The 19,762-nt window shown below is 46.0% G+C and overlaps 1 long non-coding RNA gene across 1 annotated transcript in view; it reads right to left on the bottom strand.

The window, feature by feature from the left end:
* Positions 1-17,969: 17,969 nt before the first annotated feature.
* The window catches only part of LOC141750188 (uncharacterized), a 34,391-nt gene continuing 32,598 nt past the window's right edge, over positions 17,970-19,762 (bottom strand). Inside the window, exon 5 of the long non-coding RNA XR_012589600.1 lies at positions 17,970-19,107. This is a non-coding gene — a long non-coding RNA (uncharacterized LOC141750188). The remainder of the gene's footprint in view (positions 19,108-19,762) is intronic.

Consider the following 19,762-nt stretch of genomic DNA (forward strand, 5'->3'; position numbering starts at 1 on the left):
TTCTGTATTTTTCAACTGTTCTCAACCCTCTCTTAGAGCAATTATTCCAAAGTGCAACTGAGGACATTTTCCCTTCTGCTGAGATGAAATTCACGTCTATTCAGTTTGGTAATAGCTCCTCGGACCACCTAAAGGCATCTCCTTTCTTTAGTTTCTAATCTGTACATACCCAAATACAGGGAGAGCTGCTAAAACACGTGGACAGTCGGTGGGAGAAGAGAAGCTGAAGGGGAAAAAGAGGATCTGAGCTGATGCTGCAAAGGCTGAGGAATGGGGCACTCACCCGGCTTACAGGAGAAAGAGAGGGCGACAGCAAGGAAGGAGCTAAACATTCAAATCTGGGCAGGTTTGCAGGATTATCTGCTGCCAAATACACCTCCAGAGCACGTCAAGCTGCAGCTTCGCCAGCACCCCTCTTCCCACATCCACCTTTTCGATCACGGATGTTTTCACAGCCATCCCTATCCTCCACATTGGGAAAAAATGGTCACCCCCAGACCCTTAAAACGAGTGTGTGTTTGGCTTGATTTGTTTCATCTCCACCGCAAATGCTCACATCTTTCCAACCAGCTCCTTTTATTTAGGATTAACGAGTAGAAGTTTCGTTTGAGCAGTTGTGAATGTTTAAGGACGTTTCAGGATAATTTGCCTTTCTGTTCGTATCAAATTATCTGGTCTATAAAATGGTTTGAGTCAATTCTACATTTTTACTGTTTGTGAGAAGAAATATTTCTGGCTTATTGGCATCGTGGACAGATTTATTCCTAGCTTTGTTTTCTTTAATAAGACTGTTACTTTAATAAGATTTAAATACTGAGACTTACAGTATACAAATTTCAGATAAATTTGCTCCCTGGTCAAGGCACAAAAGAGAAAATATTTCAATTAAATTGAATGTTAGCTTCTATCCACTATTCTACCAGCAATAATGAATTGCAATATAAAATACAATTCAACTCTAACCATAAATATTGGTAGTTAAAAGTCCTTATTTTTCCTTAAACTGTTCTGTGCTACTAGAAAACGTAGTGTTTCAAAAGTCAAACACTGAGACCTCATCATAACCAGATGTACCCAGAAAAGCTGCGATGCAGAGAAGTGGATTTCATCTCGAATAAATCACGAAGTGTGGTGGGAGCAATGCTATACGCTGAGAGTGACATTTGCATAGATACACAGAAAGCAAGTCCAAGACCGGCAAAACTGGGGTTGCACAACCAGGATGAGGTGAAGACACCGAGATATCGCAGACACATATTCCAGCCCCATCAGGGGGATCATGAGCAGCCACGTGGTGCGGATCTCACTTTGGCAGCTCATCTGAAGGACCGCACTTCTGTAGGTAGAGATCAGTTTCTTTTTAAGCATTATTTCGAAAGAGGAGCTCACGTTTCAGGTGAAAAGGTTGCCGTCTCGAACACCCTCAACGGCCTCTAATCCTGGTTTCTCGGCCAAGAGCTGACTCTGGCAGACCCCACTTAGTTTCAGAAATGTCACAACCTCCTCCTCAAAGATAATGGTAACAGAGAACGTAACACCCATAAAAAGCAAGGGAAGACGCATCAGACATTTCTGATAAGCAAAAGAGAAGCTGAAAGTTAATGTTCTCACACCTCTATGTCAGCAGTCCAGATGTACTGTGCCAAAAGAGTTTCAGCACTGTCGACAAACGTACACCTCCTCAAGGGCCAACCTTGCAAACACTATGTTTACCACCAGCTCCTTTGCAGAAAAGGGGATTAAGTTGCCAACAGCCAGGTTCTTCAGCTGAACCAGACCTCCATCACTAGAAACCGTAGAAATGGAGAATCACAGAACGGTTTGGGTGGGAAGGGACCCTTAAAGGCCATCTAGTTCAACCCCCCTGCCATCGGCAGGGACATCTTCACCTAGACCAGGTCACTCAGAGCCCCGTCCAACCTGACCTTGAATGTTTCCAGGGATGGGGCAGCCATCACCTCTCTGGGCAACCTTGGCCAGGGTTTCACCACCCTCAGCATAAAAAATTTCCTCCTTATATCTAGTCTAAATCTTCCCTCTTTAGTTTAAAGCCATTACCCCTTGTCCTATCACAACAGGCCCTGCTAAAAAGTTTGTCCCCATCTTTCTTATAATCCCCCTTTAAGTACTGAAAGGCCACAATAAGGTCTCCCCGGAGCCTTCTCTTCTCCAAGAGCTGTTACTGCCTGTGTTGAACATCCGTGGCCGAGGGCAGCACGGTGGCATCCCTGGGCCATCCGTGCTCACTTAACACTGTCTGAGGGTGGTGCCAAGCAGGAGTGCCACCCCTGACTGTGTGGGGCACGAGTGATGGAAAAATAACTGGACGGGGCCAAGTCCAGCTCTGCGTCTCAGTCTCATCAAACTTCAAGAGGTGGTCTAGGACCCTGGTGCAGCAACCTTGTACTTTCTCCTCTCTGCTCGTATCCCCTTGGCTGGCAGCTCACTGTCCCTTTACAACCGCAGCAGGAGTTCACAGTTTGGCATCCCCAGGAGGCAGGCAGCTGGGGACCGAGACGTCTCCAACCAACGCTCCCATCCTTAGAAGCAGAGACAGAGGCACATTAGGCTGTTTGCTAAGAGTGTTCGTGCGCACAACGGGGAGGGGGGAAAGGAAGAAAGGGTGTCTTATAAAACCCCACGACAAATGGCAAGACAAAGGTAATTCAATTACTCCGCACAACGATGTTACGAAAAAGGATGAAGAACTTAAGTAGATAATTGTTTATCCTTTGTTTTCATTGCCGATTCAAAACTAATACAATTATTTGTGCAGGTGATGTCTCCGTTCTGATTCACATGGGGGAACAGTACTTCTTGTGCCTTATCGATTGTTAATTCAACATGACAGGTTTGACCTGAGAACACTAATAACATTGTCATCTCAGTTGTCTGTTGGCACGGCGCTGGACCGATACATTCTCTCTCACTAGTTCAGGCAATTTTGTGAATTTTGTGGAAGCAGAGATCTCAGATCTCTTGGGTGACAGGTGTGTACAAGGGGACAAGGGGAATTTCTTTCCTTTTTCTTTTTCTTTTTTTTTTTTTTTTTTTTTTAACAAAATCACTTTCCCCGTCACTTATAGTTGTGGTCCTCTCACTTTGGTTTCACTACCTAAGTCTTTCTTATAGAATAGCTCCAGTAAGGGAAGAAATATGAGCGGGGAAGTCATCTGCAGAGTGGACTTCTGAGTACGGTTAGACAACGTGGCTGTGGCTGGGTTGTTCACTCCTCTGCCTCTCTCTTCTGCTGTCAGCAGGAGAGAACTCTTTCCTTTCTCCCCTAATTAGCCCTGACACTTAAATGGCAAAATCCCCAAATCCCCACTCACACATGTTTTCCATTTGTGCCTTCCCATGAGAAGATGCAAGGCTTGTGCCAGGAACCCTCTTCTTTGAGCAGTCCCGGTTTAAGTTTCCAAATACTCCCACACAGCCCCTGCCAGGTGGTCCCCTTGTACGTAAGCTGCAGTCCAACCACAGCCACCTGTGCTCCATGCTTTTGTGGTCCAGAAAGTACAAGAAGAACTTTCCTGGAGCCTGCATGACCTTGAAGATATGATCCCTCAGGGAGAGGGAGGCTCAGCTCCTCCTTTCCTGTGTCCTCCTGTGATTTGATTTGATTTTACCCTGCCATGAAAAGTTTCCCTCTTGTCTGCTATATCCTTCCACCAGAGAGAGATCTGCAGTGAAAAGGGATGATTGTTAACACAGCTGCTGCAGGATGCAGTGTTGAACTCGCTGAGATTGTCATGGTGTCACCTTCGGCCTCCTCTAGAAACGCAGCATTGCTCTAGGGGCCTCGTTCAAACACTTGGAGCTGACAAGATGGGTCTCTGAGGGAAGGCTGGAGGTCATAGAATCATAGAGTCATAGAATGGTTTGGGTGGGAAGGGACTTTTAAAGGCCACCTAGTCCAAGCCCCTGCCATCAGCAGGGACATCTTCACCTAGACCAGGTTGCTCAGAGCCCCGTCCAGCCTGGCCTGGAATGTTTCCAGGGATGGGGCATCTCCCACCTCTCTGGGCAACCTGGGCCAGGGGCTCACCACCCTCAGGGTAAAAAATTTCTTCCCTATATCTAGTCTAAATCTTCCCACTTTAGTTTAAAGCCATTACCCCTTGTCCTATCGCAACAGGCCCTGCTAAAAAGTTTGTCCGCATCTCTCTTATAATCCCCCTTTAAGTACTGAAAGGCCACAATAAGGTCTTCTCCTCTTCTCCAGGCTGAATGAGGTAACAAATGCTGCGTCTTATCAATCGCTGGGTGTCTTCAGAAAACAACTCCTTTGCCTTATTCATCTTTATGGATCCATCTCAGTATCTTCTCTTTTCTTTTTGGGCTGAACAGACCCATTAGCGCTACAGGCTTTTTTAAACGCATGTTCCTTTCAATGAAGGAAAACAGATAGGGAAGAGAGAATCCTTTTTACTTTCACACCTTTGTCTTGAAACCTTTGCTTGGTAATCCTACTCACAAGTAGAGATGAGCATACACTCTCTTCTGGGGTCCCGAGGAGAGGGCAAACGCTGTGTGCTACAACTTCTGCCTCATGATCTTCACTGCTGGGAGCAGCTTCGGTTATTGCATCAGATTTCTCATTTCCCCTTGTTGCCCCTAGCTGAATTCATTATCATGTCATTGGATGAAATGGATAAAAAGCAAAAAATACGTATACACACAATGGGTATTCATTATTGCAGGAAGCACCTTGGCTGGTCCTCATTTCTAGCTGATGACTATCCCTCACAGACCAATATCGTGGTACCTGGGACTTTCTGAAGATGGACAGATCATCCCCATCACCTCACCCTGCCCGTGCAGACCCGTTGTTAACGCACTGGCACATCTCAGAAGCTCCTTGAGCCGAGAGGCTGGGGCACGGATCACAACAGGTTCTCAACAGCGCCCAAAGGAAATGATTCCCAAACGCCGATCAGACACAAAATATCCGCTAAGGACCAGAGCCGTGGGATGCCTCTTCTCACAAACTCCTCCACTCCCGCTGACAGCGGATGCCGAAATAAACTTGCTCAGATGTCACCGTGGAGCCCGGCGAGGGGCCAGCGGGAAGGGAGGAGGTGTGGGCGTGGGTGAGGGGGAAGGATTTTGTTCTCTGTGCAAACAGCCAGTTTCACCACTGACAAGTCTGACAGGTGGAATCCAATTAAAAAAAAAGAAAATCCAATTAAAAAAAAAAAAAACTCACGGGTGCCCAGCTTCTTTGGAGAAGCTCCTCCGTTCTCCCCGCTCCTTTGTAGCAGCCGTTGGGTGCTGACTCGGGGCAAGCGAGCCCAGGCGGCCCTGTCCCCTGGCGTCAGGGCTCTCTTAAACAGGGACTGTGCTGGGGGCTTTGTCAGCTGACGGGGTAACGTGGCCACAGTCCCTCCGTTTGCACCTCGTGGGACAAAGCATCAACCGCTCTGCTGCCCGCACCGTTGGGAACACCGCTGCAGAAAGGTCGGTTGGAGTCTTTTGCTCCCGTTTTTCCCATGGGATGCCAACAAAGTGACTCAGAGACACATAAGCTGTTTCGGTTTGATGATTAGCAGAGCACGGACAAGGACCAGCCTATTAAGATGGGTCATTTGGCTTCAAAATTTCATTTTCTATCACATAACAAACAGGATCTCCGTGAAAATATCTAAGTCAGAAAGGCAGGTCCTGCCAATTCATCATCAGACAGGCTTGAAACAAGAGCAGAAGACGGGTTTTTCCTCTCACAGGGTCAAGTTTGAATTTAAACACGCATTCCTGGGAATCTGCATCAAAGATCCTAAACAGCTCATAACACAAAGAGCAAGATGGGCAAACGATGTTATTATTCAGCTACATTTACAAAATCCCCATGCAAAATAAACGTGCATTAAACTACTGCTGCAGCGTCTATGAATGACAGGGACCTTAATGTTTTAAAATTCCCTGATGAGCTTTGCTCTGCAAGATACTAAGCAATTTTCCCCCTGCGCCCTGAAGCTGGTAAGGGCGCAGAGCTGCTAATGCTTTGTAGGATGAAGTTTTTTCCGAGACAGGAAAGCTTTTCCAGAAAAGCAACTTGGTTTTTGTCACTTGCGCTTCAAAAAAAAAAAAAAAAAAAAAATGTCCCGTGAGATCTGAACCTGCAGACCCAGGTAGAAGCAGTCTGGGTTTATCTTCCCCGTGCAGAGCAGACACCAAGAGTCTCAGCTCCCCTCCAGCCCTGCAGCTTTGGGAGGCGTATCACCGCTGGCGCTCTGGTTATGCTGGATTCCTGTGCTGCTCCCAGGACAGGCTGCACACGGCGATGCAACAACCACTCGTGCCTTTCCCAGGGACTCTTCTCACAAGCGGGGTAAAGCCTGACAAGCAGCAGCTGGCTAACATCAGCAAACACCGTCAGCTGGCCACGTGGGTGCCAAAGGGTTTGGTTTCTCACGGACCCAAATCTCTGCTCAGCCAAACGCTTCCTTTGACGGCAGGAGAAACCGAGTCACTATTTTAATTTCTCCCAACTTTAGGACACGAAGGATGATCGTACTTACGGGTGTGACAGCAGCAATGACACTGTGAGTTGTTCCCCCTTAGGAAAGTATTGACGTGAGCTATGGAGGCCCTGCTGACAGCAACAACAGAAAGAAGCCGTGGCTTTCCTTGGCCCACAACGGAGATCTCACCTCAGCGAAGAAGTCTCAACTCGAGCAAAGGACACCGTTTCTATCCATCCAATGGTCTTGTCCGAGGTTCTTTTTTACTTAGTGCTTGTTCGGGGATGCTCACCAGGGCCTCTGAGGATGCTGCCCACTCATCCTTGCTCACACGTGAATCCATGAGAGATCTTACGCTACGAAGCCTTTCAAAAGGTTTCCCCCTTGACGAGAGCCGCCACTTCTCTGCAAGGAGCCACCGCGGCCTGGTGATCGAAGCCAACATCCCTCATCAGGCAGAGCTGCACTGCTGTTATAACCCAACTTGCTGCGGTGCAAAGCTCATTAATACAACTTGCATTCATCACCGGCCATTACGCGAAGGGCTGACATTTTGAAATACTTGGCAAATCACACAGCAAGGTCCCCTAGCCCCAGCGTACACGTTCCCTCCCTAAAAAAAGGATCTGTGGAGTAATGACTGACAGAAGGTCTTATTCACCAATGTCTTTTAGTCTGCACTCATGAATTTTCATCCCCATGCCTTCCTCATAGGACTTTCAGAAAGCCAAACTGATTTTATTGAATGTGACAGGAGATAACGGTGCTTTATAATAATTGCACTTTTTTTTCCATCATGAAGACTATATAACTTAGCAACCTCCAGCTCGCTGATGAGCAAAGGGATGCCTTGCCAAGTCACAGGCTATAATGTAAGCATCTAGAGCTCTACTTACCCTCATTATATCCCACATAAAGAGGATGGCCCAGGAGGTTCGCACCGATGTCCAAAGCATCTTATGATTCAATTTGCCTCCTTATGGACAACAAAGGAGAAATTAGGGCAGGAGTAGAAACATACTGGAGTGCATCTCCCTTCTGAGGGACATCATACTAAGATGGAATATGAACAAAATGGCTTGCTCTACCTTGTTATTCTGATTTATTCCCCGAGATGGGGCGCTAACTATTGGTTAAGGCCAGAAAGGGCCTTCATTTGTGAGACTTAAAGTAATCAGTTGCTGGAAAGTTACCCACAGCCAAAGGGAAGACTTGTGCCTACAACGTCTGCCCCTCTGAGGTGGGCGTCACTCCCCATGTGTCAAAGGGACAGGAGATGTAGACGGTTGGAACACGCCAGGCTGGAGATCAGAGGAATGGGTTCCACACGTGCTTGAGTTGTGTGTCCAGTTGCAAGTGTTGACCAGGTGCTTGGCTGCACAGCGGCTCCCAGGAGTGTCTGCAATTCCTGCCGCAAGCACAGAAAAGAAGGGCTGCGCGTTTTGCTAGAGGAAAATCAGGCAGTTCGGTGAAGATTAGAGCCAGAGCAGGAAGCAATATCACTCCCAAGTTCTGATTTTGGCACAAAACCACCGGTGCAGAGCTATCAGTATCCTAAAAGAATGCTCACATACTTCATTTCTTCCTTTCAGCCCCATCATTCGGCAGTGACTCTTGGTTTGCTCCACTCGTAATATTTTTCCTCCAACAATAACGAAGTTTAGCCTATTTTCATTATCATTCATTTGCTGCACATTCTAAATAGCAGGGAGCGTGCCGCTGTCATCGGAAAGCAAGAAATGATTACGTGTCCCGCAGCCAGTCCTCAGATTCTGGGGGACAACGGGAGGACATGGGACAACGGAAGGATTGCATTTGTGATGGCACTAAGCTCCAAGGAGACCGTCAGACGCTGCCACAGGTGCGCACACTGGAACACGCCCCGTGTTGTATACGCATACATAAAAAATACGCATGGATTCTTCCAAGTGGAGGCGGCAGACTGGCTTTCTGACTTGCCACCCACGCCAGAGCCTCGGTCTCTTCGCGTTGCCCGCTTTGCCGTTCTTTGCTTGAGATGGGGGAATTTCCCCTCGACCTCAGCCAGGGCTGGTGAGCGGCGATGCTTTCCCCTCACAACAGCACTCTCTGCATCAAGCTGACACCAATGAGGCAGAGCACAGGGGATGCAAAAAGTTCCTGAAAGCGCAGCTGATTTTGGGTGCACTCATTCAGCAAAACATTTTATGATGCCGCGTGTGAAGGACATTGTGTGAAATTAATTGTGCTACATTTAATTAGCTCTCTGTCTCTTTTTCAGGTCTGCTACATGCGTATTTCCTTTCTTCCTGTTCAATTATTCTACATTACTCTCTTTCAACTCCTTTTTCCATTTAGCACTGTAGCTAATTCTGTAGCTGGTTGTTTACTTAGGGAAGTGGAACTGAGGCAATTTGTACAGGGGAAAAAAAACCCTCCTGTGCTACAATATGCATTTCTAGTGGCAGTCAACAGAAACAGACCGTTTCTGCCTCCCCCTGTAGACCCTCAACAGCCAAAATTACCCCCGCCTGCACTTCATGAAGCAGGGCTGCAGCCTCGCTCACGTCTATGCAAGTCCTACCTCCTTGGCAGCATTTTAAAACCAGGAGGAGGAGATGCCGATGGCCTTCTGTCAAAGCAACAGAAGTACATCGAAGACTACACCTTTGGATAGAGAATACGTCTGATTAATTCTCCGCTAAATGCCACGCGCAGCGGAGCTGTGTTAATCCGACTGTTTGGGCACCCGATCCTGGTTTGGATTAGTAGAAGTTCATGTTCCCGTGCTGGAGTGATTCCTATTCTCATACTCATTTTTCAGGTGTACTGCGGTGTCTTTCACCAGAAAGATACCTTGGCAGAAGCAGAAGGAGAAACAGGAGAAGCGATAGCATTAACTCGAACACACCGCAGCCACAAACCGATGCAGAAACTACCGGCAGCAGCAGGAGCAGAGGAGGAATAATCCAGCGAGCACTCGCTGATGGAGGGGTTGGGGTGGCCAAGCTCTAGGAAGGTGGCTGATGAGATGATGTGTACTGTGCAATCAAGGGCAATAATACATTAACTTCTGCCATCATGGGCATAAATACTGGTTAGCAAACATATCCCAGAGTCTATTGTCATACCCCTAGAAGCAGCCCAACCCGCAGCCGCCACCACTGGGTGATGGTGACATTGAAGACACACAGCAACATGGTGTCTAACGAACTGATGGCAGAAAACCTGAGCAGCTTCGTTTTGCATCCCCAGTGGAAGAGGTCTGCCCCCCTCCCAGCTCTCACTCTGAAAAATTAACTTTGATGGGATCTTGCCTATTTCCCCCTTCTCTCGGTTGTGCTAGAATTTCTCTGAGATGTAGATACTGCCATAACAACCGGCTGACGAGACCGTCCCTCAGCTCAGATGTAAAGCCAGGCTTCCAAAGTTAGCATTTATGCAGAAGGCAAACTGGTATTTTGAATTTTGCCAGAACCTTAACCCTGACGTGCGCAAATCCACAAGTGTATTTGTTGGTGAAGAAGAGAAGTGAGTCAAGGCAGCAGTACATGAAACTGCATTAACACACTCTGTTCTTTGCCAATAAGAATCCAGGCTTCAGGGCAAAGGTCTGTTCTTCACCCGATTTTATTACGTGGCCTGGATTTAATTGTGAGCATCCTTTATCAGCTCTTTCGTTCTCTTCGTCAGACTCCAGATGCACACGTAAGAACTCACGTTAGTCTTCCCCCGCTCTTTCAGCTGTCCCTGAAATACTGAAGCACCACTTTTCAGGGCAGCATCAGTGGCTCCTGGGCTGCCAGAGGGCAGCTGAAATGGAGCTGGATGTTTTTGTTAGAAAACCGCCACGTTGTAGCCACATTAAATAAATGTTGACGTGGCTGGAAGAGGAGCAAGTCCCCACGTTAGGGTGTAGTGCAGTGAGGATTTAAAACCATGAGGAAAGGATCTGTGACTGAAAAAGTCAGCCTGGGGAAATGATCACCTATTTTATTCAGCCAGTTTTGCCTACGGATCTGCTTTTTCTTTGCTTATTTCTCACTCGGCTCCATTACGTGTTTCCTTAGTCTTGCTGCCTATACACTATCCAATATTTGTGGGTTTTTTTTCTCTCTCTGTGCCCTTACAACCCACTTCCTGAATTTCCCACCACAGGCTGGGACCACTCTACTGACAACGTGATTTCGTAACGCGAAATTTCAGAATGAGCTGCTTTTTCCCCCACCATTTCAAGGATATTCATTCAGAAGCGGAAGCCTCAAAATAGCACTTGTGCCACAAGTTCACACTGAAAACTGGGGCCAAATACAGGAGGAGTCTTTATTTATGAGTTCGGGTAAACGTCAGCAGCCCTAAACAGCCTAACACAGCCTAAACCTCGAATCCAGAGTGTGAGGAGAGAATTTGCAACAAATACTCGTGGTCAGTGACACTGAATGTGGTACGAACGGAACTGTGAGAGGCCAGCTTGTAATTCTGGGTCAGAGCCAACTGAATTCAAGGGATGATTTCCTATCATCTCTGATAGGCTTTGGGATCAGGCCCAATTTGCCTTAAATCAGGCATCTGGCACTTAAATAAAGGAAAAGGCTTCTGAAGTTGTGTTTCCAGTCAGGCCAGCGGCAATAAGCTTGCGCAATGAGAAAGCTCTCGTGTAATATTCCTTCCTGGCTATAGCTTTGTCCCAAGATGACAAATTGCTTTCAAATAGACTCACATGATATAATTCTATTATAGATGCTCTGTGCACGTTTCATGATGAGTCTTTCTACTTCTTTAAAGTCCTTCAGGAAGTATATTTTCTATTAAGTGCATTGATTTATATAGAGATAAAGCCATGTGTTATACAGGAAAAGGACACAGTAACATCACCCTTTTTTTAAGGTGAAAAAAAAAGGAAAAAGAAGTAGAAAATAACAGAAAATGACATAACTTGTATTCTGTCAGAGTAATTATCTGGTGAAGGAAGAAATAAAAGCTGTTCCAAAGCAAGCTTAGGTAGGTGGGAACGGATCACCCCAATGTGAAATTAGCCCTTCTTTTATTTACAGAAGTGTCCTGTCGGAGATTTGTTTGTTCAATTGAAATCTGGTTTCTGCTCAACCCTTGGAAAACTGACTCACAGATGAGCTGTTCGTCTCGGCCAGGCGAGAGCAGGTTGTCAACTGTGCTGCAACACACGTGGCCTTGGCTGACTTGATAATCGGAGATTCCGACAGGTTGAAAGGATCTTGACGAGCCCCTCCTGACGCTGCTCGTCCATCCGGCTCTGCCAGCTTCAGGGGCTGGTTATTGCAGTTCTTCTGCACATTGGACATCCAAACAGCTCCTCAGCTGCTGCTGTTTCACTAGGAACAAAACGGCCCAGTGTTGGTACAGGAGGGATCAAGCCCTCACCTGCCAAGAGGCTACAGTTTGTGTCTCGCTAATCCACACTTGCCCCTTTTCATGCTGGCATGATCCTGCACAGAAATAAATGTGTGCATAAAACCCCTGGCACTCAATACAGAGGATCTGGTTTTGGCCAAGAATATCGTGCAAGGAATTTCATGTGTTAAATTCTCTGGATCCTCCTTAGAAAAGGCAGTCCCTGGTATTTGCTCCGTTTCATGTATGTCTTTGGCTTTCACAGCCTCTTCATTCTCAATGACCCAAATAGTTTCTGTCATGTCTTGTTGATAATCCGACTGTCTTAAAACCTCTCTTAGTGTTATTAATATCTCATGCGGAACCATGTGAGCCCTCAGACTCACCAAAGCCCGTACTGAGAGCCTTTGGAAGCGGTTCTCCCATTGCATCTGTCCCATAGACCAGGCTACAAATATGAGAGCAAAACGTCAAGTCCATGTTCACATGCGTAGAGACTTACTGCAAATCATACATACCAATGTTAGATATGTGATTACCAACTATTACTATATCAAAGGCACCAGTAACTATTTCACCTTTAATTATATTGATTATTAAACAACACAGGTGCGAAACAAAAGGAGTTAATCGACTGCAGAGCACAGTGAAAGGCTCTTCCTTTCATCTCAGGAAGGTCCCTGGATGTAATTACAAAGACGCAGGTTGGCCCAGAGTGCCCAGACTGTGTTAGGGCGACGGGCTGCCCTTTGCAATTTCTGTCACCTCTCCGGCTTGTCTCCCCGGGTTCTTGCCTCTCCCGGATTTGTAGCGACATCCACAGCGGGAGCCGCGGAACCCTTGAGCTTTCTGCCATCCATTTGCTTCTCCTGACGTGAATTGGATGCACTGGGCAACCCTGGGGGAGGGTGGAGGGCAGGGAAGCGATTAGCAATCGACCCACTCCCAAGATGAAACCATTTAATCTCAAGCAGCTGTGTGGAGGCAGCTGGAAGGGGCGATTTCTTGAATGAGGCTACTTGTTATTGCTCTCTTTTGGAAGGAGAACTGGAGGGTAAGGGTGAATTGGGGTATTTCTGGGGGTTTTTTTTTGTTGTTCTGCTGTCTTTTCAGCCTCTCTTTTCAACAATGACAGGATGTTTGATATACAGCTAAGGGCAGAAATGTGTGAAATTACATAAATGGGAAAAGAGGTCAAGCCAAAGCATTCTTTGGGAGAAATGAAATCTCTCTGAGCTGTTGTATCTTTTCTCAGCATATTTCTTTGCTTGAATCTTTTTTGGCTAAATGGCCAGGTCTGCTGTCACTGTTTCTCCTGCCCCGCTCCTTCAGAGGGTGGTTTTTCCAGCAGTGGGCTGTTTTCTGGGGTTGGTATTGGTTCATAACTTAGAATCATAGAATCATAGAATCTTCAGGGTTGGAAGGGACCTTTGAGATCATCGAGTCCAACCACACACATACACAAAAAACCCCCTACAATCTCTGTCACTGGAGCATGCCCTGAAGTGGCAAATCTAGACGTTTCTTAAATACCTCTAGGGATGGCGACTCAGCCACCTCCCTGGGCAGGCTGTTCAGTGCCTGACCACTCTTTCAGTAAAGTAATTCTTCCTTATATCTAATCTAAACCTCCCCTGATGCAACTTCAGACCATTTCCTCTGGTCCTGTCATTATTCACTTGGGAGAAGAGGCCAACACCCACCGCTCTACACCCTCCTTTCAGGGAGTTGTAGAGGGCAATGAGGTCTCCCCTCAGCCTCCTCTTCTCCAAGCTAAACATGCCCAGCTCCCTCAGCCTCTCCTTGGCTCTGTTCAGCATAAAACCAATGTCTGTGGAGACATGAAATGCGTATGAGCCATGGACATATGATGTCTCTATCCTGGCACACCCACTTAATAAGAAAAGCTGGGGAAAACGTTGATGCTATGGACATCTGCCCGCTGGTGGAAGCTATTCCTCATAAGTGTTATTTAGTTTACTATAGCACCTAGAGACAACAGCAAAGCCAGAGTGCCTCTAGGTTTGACGTTGCTCTAATTTGGACAGTCCCTTGCCTACATCTGGGTTTCATTGTCCCCAAGATCTAGAGGTCCAGGAGCATCAGGTCAAAATTTTCATTTTGGGCTCATTGCTATGGCAGACAGGTGAGTTTTCTCCTTCTGTGGTCTGAAGATAAGTCATTTTTTTTTTCTCAAGTGCCAGCACAGCTTCTATTGAGTCTTCACAATAAAGATTCTATTGTTTAGTCATTGTTATTATTTCTAGAAAAGGAATGATTGTCAGTGCTGCTGTGGACTGATATTTTCTGTGGATTGGAATTGAATGAAAAGTCTAAATTAACAGTCTGCTATAAAAATGAAGAGATGGCAGCAGCTGTCATAAATCTGTCTCTCTGTGGAAAGAAAAGTGGAGTTTGCTGCTGATTTGCAGATGGTAGACCTGGGTCTCAGACCACCGCACAGTATGCCAAATGGAGTTACACTGAGGGCCAATGAATTAAACAGCTGTAACTGCATTGGCGAGAGGATACAAATCCTCTATTAGAATCAGAAAATAACCAGACAAATTATTTCCATCTTGCTGTTTCTTCTGGCTCGTGGTATGGCCTTTTTCTTAGGCGAAAGAACAGGGTGAAAGATGACAGTCTGTATGGCTCTAGGAGAACGCTTGGAACAAATTCCCAGACACAGCGCATCGTTTTGTACTGGTTTCTCTGTCAGCAGGTCCAAGGCAGATGGGGGAAATTCCCCCATCGTAGAGGGATGTGATGGTGCCATAGTAGTAATGACCTGCAAGATGGGGAGCAGAAAGTTGCCAAAACCTGGGGATCTTTCACCATGAGCACCCTGTGGGGACTGCAAATGGATGAGCAATCCGGACTCTGTAACTGTAAATTCTGTGGGATGTGTGGGGATGAAAGACAGAGGCAAGGCCAATGTAGCACTCAAATTTTCCAGGTAGAGTTCTCCCCCCACCTAAACTTTATCTCTAGAGAAAAAGGGAATATGGGATTGAAAGAATCATCGACAGAACTTGGGATCCAGAAGAGCTACGTCATGTGTCAGTGTTTTCTACCACAAACGGAACATTAAAAGTTCATCTTCCTCTCCTTGCCTGCAAGGCAAGTTTGTCGTTTCTTCTGCTTAGGAAAGAAAAAAGAAAAAAAAGACAGAAAGACAGAAATGCTGTTGTAGCCCATCTCCTAAAACATCACATCTGATGTGATAACTGGGAGGGAAAGTGGGTCACTCTGCTACAGCAAGTGACTTTAATTAAACTTCTTGGCAGGATCCACGAAGCCACTGTGTTCACACCTCTAATTTAATCTTTTTTGGGTGGTTGCGTACGGCCGCACCATCACCCTTTCCCCCTCTCCTCTGCTGGCATCCCTGTGCCCTCTGCTCTCTCTGACCCAGACAGCCCACTTTCACAGAAAAGCTGTAAAAAGTAAAGCTTGAGCTGTGTGGCAGGGGGCTGGATTGGTGGCATTTTGGGGATTCCCTTCTGACAGCCCTTCCTCCCTCGCTGCTCTTCTCGGAGATGGTGAAGAGAGGACAGGGTGGCACGGACGCAGCAGGTGCCTGTATCACACCTGCAGGCAATAGACGGCCTCTATACCTTGGGAGATTTTGGTGGAGAACAAGAGCTTTTAAATAAGCTCTCTGCAAAATTTTGCAAGATAATGCATCCCGGTATAAAATACCGAGTTGTGTCATGGTGCCTCCTCCATCACATAGTATTAGATTAAGCGCAGCAGCAGGACGGGGTATTACACAGCATCACGGTGTATTAACTTGAATTTGTGCTCAGTGCGTGTGCATCATATGATAATGGTTTGCTGTCAGCAAAGGTTGTTCGGAAAAGGAAGACTATTAATACAGACATAATGAAAACAGAGGGAGTGGAAATAATTACGTTTCCTAGCTCTTGTTAGAGGAGGACTGGGGCTCGGGGAGCGCCATGCACAGCCTGAGCATGGCAAGAGAGGAGCAATTAAGGGAATTTAGAATGGGGGGAAAAAAGAAGTATTGCCACAGAAGCTGAGACCAGACGGACAACTTTTCTTCCTTTTAAATTACAAAGGATTCTACCTTTTTCTTTTTTTTTTTTTTTTTGAAATTCCATGCCACCAAGTAAATAACTATTCATGGCGATGCTCTTTGGAAATAGCCTCATTCAGAAGCTCTGTCCCTGATAACAGACAAGCGTTTACTGGGTTTATAGGAAGAACAAGGTATTTCTTGGGAAAGATCTAAAGTTTCAGCCACCTTATTTCTGTCTTCCAGGCTTCTCATCAAAGGAACGAAACTTGATTTAGCACTGGATCGCTGTCTGTGAGTCACCTGTAATTTAGCCATCACTGATTTAGAGAGGCATCAAGCATAAATGGACATGGAGTAAAAACCAATGGACAATTGATATTTTTCTGTCAGAGATAATAATTTATAATACCGAAAACAGGACACAGCTGAATTTAAAGTGATCTCACTCTTGGAGAAGCAGTGAAAAACTTGTAAAACTATAACTTCTGCAGATATATTTTCAACATGTATATATTCAGAAGACCCAGGAGGAAGAGATTAAATAGAACAGGTTTTTAGGATGACACCTGACACCTGAGTTTTGTGGTCAAGATATTAGAGTGCGAGTTAGAAGACTATGCTTTACTTCCTGGCTCTGCAAGAAATGCTCCCTGTGACCTTTAACGTCTCATTTATTCTCCTGCTGTCTCCAAAATAAATAAAATCAGAAAAATCTTAATATTGCTGCCCAGCCTCCGAAGGGCACTACAGTGATAAATGCATTCATGCCTCCAAGGCACCCAAGGAATGGCATTACTACAGCCTTATTAGAACCAAGACAGACGCTTCGTGCTTTGGCCCATCACTCACCGATGGGTCACCAACTCAACCCATACCCTATAAATGGAAGTGACAGTCACACGACAAATTGCAGGGCTGTGGGAAAGATGGATCTGTCCTGCGCTTCTGACCCCAGCACCTGCCCTCTGCCCACAAATGCATTTATTCCATCCTTCCCCATCTTTGCAAGCTCCAGTCTGCCAGCGTTTGACAACTGAATCTCAGCTTTGACGAGAAATATTTAGGGAAGTGGTTTGTGATAGCTGCAAGATGAGCAATATTCTAATTCAACAGTGCTCAGATAACAGCGTAGCAAGGTGGAAAGTGCCTCCCATCTTCTCTTTAACTCTACCTAAATTATCACTTTGCTTTTAAAGACTATTCAAATGAAACCCCTGCAGTCACCAACAACCAATTTCATTTCCAGTGTCATGGAATAAGTTACCATATATTATCAATAAATAGAGGGAGAATAATAGTTCCAGAGAGAAACGTTGTTCAAAAGGAACTCAAGTGGACTCGAATGGAATAATACAGCACAAAAAGATCACTGTGTCTAGCTTCATCACCAGCTATTTGTAGCAAGCACAGCATCAGCCATATTACCCCAAGGCAGTCCTGTCAGGATCGATGACATCTTTAATTAATCCAGCCAAGCCAAAAACAAAGGAAAGGAATCTCCGCATTCAATATTTTCTTTGCACATTGTGCATCCCACTGAAAAGTGCTCTGGAGAAGGTGGTGCAATAAGGCATTTCGGTCCCCAGCCACCCATCTGCACGCCCTGCACCTCCCCTCCAAGCGCCTTGCAAGTCGCGCTGAGATGCGAAGCGGTTGCCTGCACCACAGAAGGTGTATTCTTGCCTTTCCACGGATCTCAGACTTTCAGGTTCTAGTCTTTTAAAAGCCTGATTAGTCACAAAGATTTTATCAGCCCTTTGGTAAAGGCTGAGCTCCATCAAATTTGGGGTGTCATACCCTTCTTCTGAGGATATCTGCATTCAGTACCCAACCTCTGCTTCAGTTCCTCTGAAGCAATCTAACGAAAGATATTAATCTCTCTGTCTCTAGTCCCTAGCTTTTACTTTTAATTACCTTCTTTGCTTTGCACTTGAGAAGTGAAGCCGCCAGGGCCCAAAATTTAATTTGGGTGGATCATGCACCTAAGCAGACCCGATGATAAGCCAGAGTATTGGCAACGCTACCAGCCTGGAGACAATGCTGCAGATGGCTGCGTGACCTCAGGTAGACCAGATTGTTATTAAACATGATCTCAGAACAACTAATTCTTTAGCAACTAGAAGTTTATTAGGCTCTATATTGACATTCCAGTCTCCAGCAGTTGACAGAACAAGTACAAATTCATCTTCTGGCTGACTGGGCAACCCTCTGCTCCTCTCATGTTGACAGATCTCAGCTGAAGCACATTTTCAGTTTTCTTGGCAGATAAGTCAAGGATTTTTGCCATCTGAGCTGTCTCAGGCCAAATTAATTCACTGCCACATACACGCACGCCCAGCTCGGGACAGTGGGGACATTATCTCCGTGCCAGGAAGCACACGGTAACTGATGGGTGAGAGGACACCTCAAAACCCAGGTGACCCTATCACACACCTCCAAAATGAAAGTGTGGTTCCAGTCCTGTCCAGCTGTGGGCACTGAAAAGTGAAAGAATTTTATGCAATTTTGTTTATGCACATCCATATGTATATAAATTGACACACAAAGACACACACGCACGTACGTAGGTGTTTGTGTGTGTGTTGGTGAACATCCATCCAGACAACCTAAGCAGAAAACAGAGCACTACATTAAAGTTGATTGGATTATGAGGAAACACTGTACAGCATACATATTTCAAAGAAAAAAATAGAGTAGTAGAAAACATTTTCCCTATTGAGCCAAATGCCTTTTGCTTTACTCAAGGCACTTTTTTTATACTACATTTGGAGCTGTTGATGGTTTCTAGTGATTTTCTGCATGACCATGAAGGATAGGGAGGGACTCTGTGCTCCTGTACCACGGGGCTTCATGAATGGTGCAATCGAGACCTTTCCGATAGCTCAGATGGCTGCGGGTAACAAAGCGATTACCTAGAGAACGCGGCAATTCAGAGAGTCTGAGAGGCTCTAGGGCCTTCTCTGCTTTTAAACATGATAATGTTTTTCCAGAAGCAGCACCCTGTGCTTGTTACAAAGCCCAGTTTAGCAAACCATATCTCAAAAAACCTCTTGCTGCTGCCACGTCACACCTTGTTTTCATATCGGACAGGGTCACTGTTGGAAGCAGGGCTCTCTCGGGCTCCTTGGGTTTCTCTGATTTCTCAATAGGACGCGGAAAAGCAGATCTCACCGGAGAGAGCAGCCACAGGAGGTCCAGACAAGGATTTTCTCCTCAAGGGAACTGCCCGCTGTGTTTCTGCGATGTTCACTGGGAATTTGTGTGTATTTTTCATAAATTAGGTTATCAAAGAAGGTACAGACATCAACCACTTCTCATCCTAATGGAAAGAACTCTAAAAAGCTGTGAATATTGGCTAATCACACAAGTGAAAAGGGCAGCAATTCAATTAGCCAACACATTAATTATTAACATAGAATTTGTTTCTTCACTTTTCTGAGGAAACACAGCAAAACACTAAGATAAAAATCAAAATGCACGATAGAGGCAATCCCAAAGTGTGTGTTTACTGACACTTTTTAATTTGCACAGAGCTGCCACCTATGAGAAATAAAGTCCCTGTTTGAATCTCATTTCAATAAAACCCTCAAGATGTGCAGAGGGGACCCACGCTGCTGAAAATGGGTTTCTGGCAGCCGGTGGAGCTGGTTCCACTTCTAAACACCTACCAGTGGTTGCAACAGCTTCATCTGCAGGATCCTTGGCTCTTTGATTGGGTTTTTATAACTTGTCATCCCTGCGAGATGAGGATGGTCCCATCCTGCCATCCCCATCTCTCTGAGGCTCCAAGACCAGGATGTCTGTTCTTCTGCTTCTCACAGCACAAATTTGTACAACTCAGCCAATTTGCCCCTTTCCTGCGTTCCCCGTACGAGTCCCACGGTAACCGTCCCTGCACAGACTT

Source organism: Larus michahellis, chromosome 12, assembly GCF_964199755.1.
Source record: "Larus michahellis chromosome 12, bLarMic1.1, whole genome shotgun sequence".
Taxonomy (NCBI): domain Eukaryota; kingdom Metazoa; phylum Chordata; class Aves; order Charadriiformes; family Laridae; genus Larus; species Larus michahellis.